The 5520-nt window shown below is 44.9% G+C and overlaps 1 protein-coding gene across 1 annotated transcript in view; it reads right to left on the minus strand.

Moving 5' to 3' along the window:
• The window catches only part of BDH1 (3-hydroxybutyrate dehydrogenase, type 1), a 35950-nt gene extending 31793 nt beyond the window's left edge, over positions 1-4157 (minus strand). The window contains exon 1 of the mRNA XM_005873185.2: positions 3923-4157. The gene's annotated coding sequence lies outside the window, so the exon portion shown is untranslated. The remainder of the gene's footprint in view (positions 1-3922) is intronic.
• Positions 4158-5520: the final 1363 nt, after the last annotated feature.

Here is a 5520-nt window from a genome sequence, read left to right on the forward strand (position 1 = left end):
CCCCAACCCTTAGCGCCCAGCTGCCTGCTAGGCGCCCCCTGCAGCCAGTCTGGCTCGGACCTAAGCCGGGCGCACATCTCACCGCCGTCGCCCTCCTGGAACCCGCCCAGGCCAGAGAGGTGCTGCTTCGGGAAGTGAGGACACCCTGGTGAGGAGGAGGCTCCTTCCAGGTCCGGGGCGTGCTTGCTGTCTTTAGAGCTCACCAGGGGTGGTTGGTTTTTAAATCTGTCTTTTGATCAGATGGAATGTATTTAAAGATTTGCTCCGAAGGGTGTTTAAAAATAGTTGAATAGCACAGCTTCCCAGAGTGTCAACAGGACAGCGTCAGAGGACAGGCTGTCCCACCCCCGCCAAGTCTCCAGAATAAGAAACAGGCTGAGGAGAAAAGGAAATTATCCGGGCAGTAGCTCCAAACCATGAGTTTCTTCAAGGCTGTGTCTTCTTCATCCCCAGCTCCTGACCCATACAGCCTGGAAAACTACTGGGACGATCATGGAGGGAGAATGCACTTGGTTCTCTGTACCCATTTCACAGACAGACTCAAGCCAGAATACCTGCTTCAGTGCAGTGTTTAAAAGGAGTTACTCTATGCCATGGCCATCAATAATAACGAAGAGCTACATTAAGTCACCAGGTTATACTTTTAGGATTATGCATTGCTGGAAGAGCAGTTAATTACAGGAGAATTAATATTGCAAGTAGGAAAACCATAGGTCCTGACTTTGGACTGAGAAGTAAAGGGAAATACAGTTCTATTCATGGAAGACAGGAAGAGAACGATTGAACTGCCTGTGGTTATATCAGACTCCTGTGGCTGACCTATCTTTGTCCTCCAGCTTGGCTGAGGTAACCAGCTGCATACAGGTGTAACCCAAGAGCACCTTGTCTCAGCTGCACCCCCTATCTTCTTTGCCTCAGGGCTTCTCTCTCACTGCAGCCTGGGACCCCTGCAAAGAACAAACACCTCATGGGACCAACTTTGACCAAGGCAGGCAGGGGCTGGGGGAGAAATAGTCCACCCTTCCGTTCTAGTGGGCGATTCCAAGATACATTCTATATAGCTCCTAAGATGATGGAGCCCCAGTTGCCCATGGTAGTGCCCAACTCGATCAACTCAATAATGCACCCTTGGATTGCCTTTCTCTTTCCCTCTTTGCTTGTTTGACTCTTTAGAGTCCATCACTCCTGTTCCTTGGGATTCATTCTCCTACCTGTATACAAGTCCTTGTTCAGGCTCTGTTTGGGGGAACCCAGATTAAGCCATTAGTTAACTCAAAAGAGGCATCTCAGTCCACCTTCCGGGCCTCATTCTCACCAAATCAATTCTGCTAACAAGGAATTTATTTGTTCAGTTTGAGCTTTTGCTCCTTTTCTTTCTCCGTTGCCCTGCCCTCCAGAGCATCACTAATAAGCTCTCTGAGACAGGCAAAATCCCCTTGGGAGATCCCCCTGCCCAAAGGGTTACAGTGTTTGCTCCCATTCCTGTATCAGCATCATACTCTCCCAGGAGAGAGGGCCAGCTGAAGGGCTGGACTGGGTGAGAGTCTCACAAAGCCATTCTCAGCCCCACCTTAAACCTCTCCACCCCTTTCAATGCCCTGGCTGCTCACTTTGAAAATGGGAAACCAGTTCTGGGATTGAACGTGGAAGCAGAAACAGTGTGGGACCCAGATGCCTCCCAACATGGCCCATGCCAAGATTTTGTCTCCTCCTTAGCCCTTTCCTTCCCCCCTTCCCCATTGCACCACAAAAACAATTTCTCTGCCTGGATAAGAGGTCTCAGGCCAGGGTCTTAGGTACTTAGCACATTTTCATCTCATTTCAACACTAAGAAGGTGGTGTTGAATTTTCACCAAGCTAGGTTTGGTAGAGAAAGAGCCCTCACTCCCTGCCTTCAAAGAGGGAAATGGATATGTACATAAGCTAATGAATTGTTAGAAGTCTCCTGTAAGTCTTCTGAAAAGGGGGGTTTTGACAGGGGTTCAGGACAGGCTTTGTAAAGTGGTAGCATCCCAAAAGACTCAGTTGGAATGTAGTGCCTTCAGAAGATCCCCCTGCCCAGAGAGCCACATTGTTTGCTCCTGTCCCTGTATCTGCTCCTAATTGCCTCCTAGCACACCACCTTCTTGAGTCCCAGCTCAAGCTAGTCTTTGCCTTGTCTTCCTAGGCCCCATCTCTCCCATGCTAGATCTGGCCCCGCCCCATTTCTGAATGTCCCTGGTCTTCTCCCCACTCAGTGTTAAGCATTGAATGCCAGATGGAACAGGGAAATCCTGCCGAGAGCCAGCCACCTCGAAGCCCTCCAGGAGCCCACCCAACTGTGCAATGCTGAGTTCTGCTGAGGAATAGAGAATAATAACACCATCTACTTCTATACCAAACCCACAGGTTTTCTGCTTTTCTTGATGCAATTGAGTTTTCTTAAAAAAAAAAAATGGAAGGGGGGGGGCAAGAAATCTTACTCTTAACCTGCAGAATTTTAGAAGTATCAAATGGCTTTTTCTATAATTGACAGTGAAGGAAAGAAAAGGCCCAGTGCATTATTCTAAAACAGCTGTGGTGCTCAGAATCGAGTGTGCTGAAAATAGCCCATGATCTTCACATGACTCTAATACTGAATTCTACCAATATGAGAACTGGAGGCCCAATGTTTTCCCTGGAGTGAATGAGTAAGGAAAACCAGTGTTGGGACCTTAAGGGAAAAAGAGGAGCTATATCAGCATCTGCATCCCCACCGCCTTTCTGTCTCTTGACTTAGAGATTTACTTAAAATGTTTTCAGTCACAAAGTTGGGGGTCATAGACTAGAAATTTAAGCAAAGTTCTTTTGAGGTAATTGGGATCTTTAAAGAGGGGAGAATATAGGGAGGTAAAAAAACAAAACAAAACAAAACAAAAAAACACACAACTGCGTCCCCATCACTGTTCATACCACCCCAAACTACAGCAACCCATAAGACGTTCTTCCTTCCTTCAGTGGACACGGATTGAGCCTTTATTCTATGCCAGGCATTGGGCTTTGTTCTGGAAAGCCATGCTATCCCAGTACAGGTTCCTGTCTTCAGTAACACAACCTGGCAGTTAGTGACGGGCTGCTGTGCACCTGACACGAGGCCAGGTGCCTTGTGTGCATTATTTCACTTAGTCTCTGCAACAGTCCTAAAAGCAGCCCAAGACTATCTCCATTTTGCAGCTGAGGACATTGAGGCTTTGAGGGCTTGAATAAGTAGCCCATAGCAACACAGCTGGGACGTGGCAGAGACAGGTCAACCCAAGTCTGTCCCACTACTAAGACGTTTTTAAGCACACCACCAATTGTCCTACGGTTCTTGCTTTGAAAGACAAGCATGACGGTCCACATTTACAAGGCTATTTGGAATACAGAATTTTGGTAACAAGTTGGGCTTTGTTTCTGTGAGTGATCCAACAGAGGTTGGAATTACTTAGAAATTACATGGAAACTTCTTTCAATGAGGACAATACAGGTGCCATGATCTGATGCCCTCAATAGAAAAAGTAATTATAGGTTCTAATTGGTCAGACAAACTTTGAAAGACAAAAATACGGGACAAGATTCTTAACCCCTAAATCTGATTTCATATTCTGAACTTCAAATTCTATTTCAAAGAATATGGAATATGTTATAATAAACTTTTAAAAACCAGGATACAAAGCTATATGCTTATCTAATATATTTTCAATATTTTTCCAATGAATGAATATTATTTATATTTTCTGATTATTCTACCAGGAACAGAGCCTGCTGTTTCAAAGGGAAATTGAATTGCAAAGCTGCTGCCTCTTGTTTTGGGTTGCCAGCACCTCTTCCCAAAGGGCCATTTGCTCCTCACCAACCCCGTCCTCTCACACCAGGCTCTTTCCAAGACTACTGCTGCGAGTTCTCACATTCAGCATTCTCTTACCTTGGCGGGCTGTAGCAAGGCTCCCTCAGCACGCTCAGCACGCAGGATCCTCTCAGGCAAGTTGCAAGCCAGATACACCTGGAATCTTCTTAATTCTCAGTTAATAGGGGGTAAAAAGACACCCCAGGAGACCTCCCCCAGGCTTTATGTGTATTATTTCAATGCTTGTCTTTAGCTGGGAAGGGAAATTCTCACACTCATGCTAACCAAAGCCAACTAATGATACAATACAATATTCGGAGCTCTGAATGTTTGTGTGTTTGTCACTGAGGCAAAGTTCAGCTTTGTAACTATTTGTTTTAAGTTTAAAATGTCTATGAATTTGGCCCTCTGACAAGCAGAGGGTCAAAGGCAGGTGCCACTACTTGGGGACACATAAGAAAAAATGATGCCAAAGGGCAGCTCCAGCCAATTCCATCTGGAGCTCTCCCTGCCAGGTATGTGTGGGCATAAACGAGCACAGGAACTGACCTGAACAAAATGAGAGTGTCCTGACTTCACATCACAGTATTTAAATTGTTGGATATCAAGGAGAAAAGTAACCACCACAAGGACTTTGTCTCCCCTTCTGGGGAAAGGATTAGTCCCTTGGTTAGGCCACAGGGCCCAGATATTCAGTCAAACATAATGCAGAATCAGGACCTGAGAAAAATTTCAAAATGGCCAGCAACTTTGGACCGGCTCAGCTGCAAGAAGATGGGGCCAAATCATGCCCCTTGAATGTCACAGTGGCGGTAAGGGGAAGTATATCTGGAATACAGCTCCCTTAGGGCATCTTTTAATATTACTATACCTTGTGATTAAAGTCAGTGGAAATTTACAACAACCAAATTCCGCCAGGACAGCTAATGGCCTAGACCAGGGGTGGGCAATCTTTTTGTGAGTGCGTGCCAAAACCAGCAAAATCTCTGACTCAAAATTCTTCTGCGTGCCAACCCTAATTTTTTGAGAACATGTTATGACTACTTGATATCTCTTAAGGTGTACGTATGTGAAGAACCTTAAAGAAATAATAAAATTCATTCGAGCGACAAAAACACAGTATATGATGATGAAAAATACATTTATTTTTTAATGTATACATGTACACTGATAGTCCGACAGAAAACTTTATGACTCCGTTTGATATTATCAGTGGGACTTTTGCTGCTGCATCACTGATGACAGAGATTTTACATCAGGTTTATATTTCGTGACCTTCAGAGATATGCACGAGCTACTACTTTCATCCGTCAGGCTACTCCTATTACGAGACTTAACAAAATTCATCACTGAGAACAAAGATTCACAAGCATATGTGGATGAAACCAAAACACTGGTCAGATCTAGGAAGGCAGGGAGAGTTAAGGCAGAGGCATAGAAATTGCTCTTCCCCTCTCTCGTCAATCCATGTCTATGGTCTTTAAGATAACTTGTTATGTAAAATTATTTATTTATCTAAGATGCACCTACACTGAATTTATCTGAAAAATAAAAAAGTCGATATTAAGAAAAAAAATTGTAAATGGAAGATTATAAGAGAGGGTTTCTCGTGCTGGCAAAAGTTACTGGCGTGCCATGTTTGGCACGCGTGCCAGGGGTTGCCCACCCCTGCTCTA

The sequence above is a fragment of the Myotis brandtii genome, unplaced genomic scaffold (assembly GCF_000412655.1).
Source record: "Myotis brandtii unplaced genomic scaffold, ASM41265v1 scaffold4, whole genome shotgun sequence".
Lineage (NCBI taxonomy): Eukaryota > Metazoa > Chordata > Mammalia > Chiroptera > Vespertilionidae > Myotis > Myotis brandtii.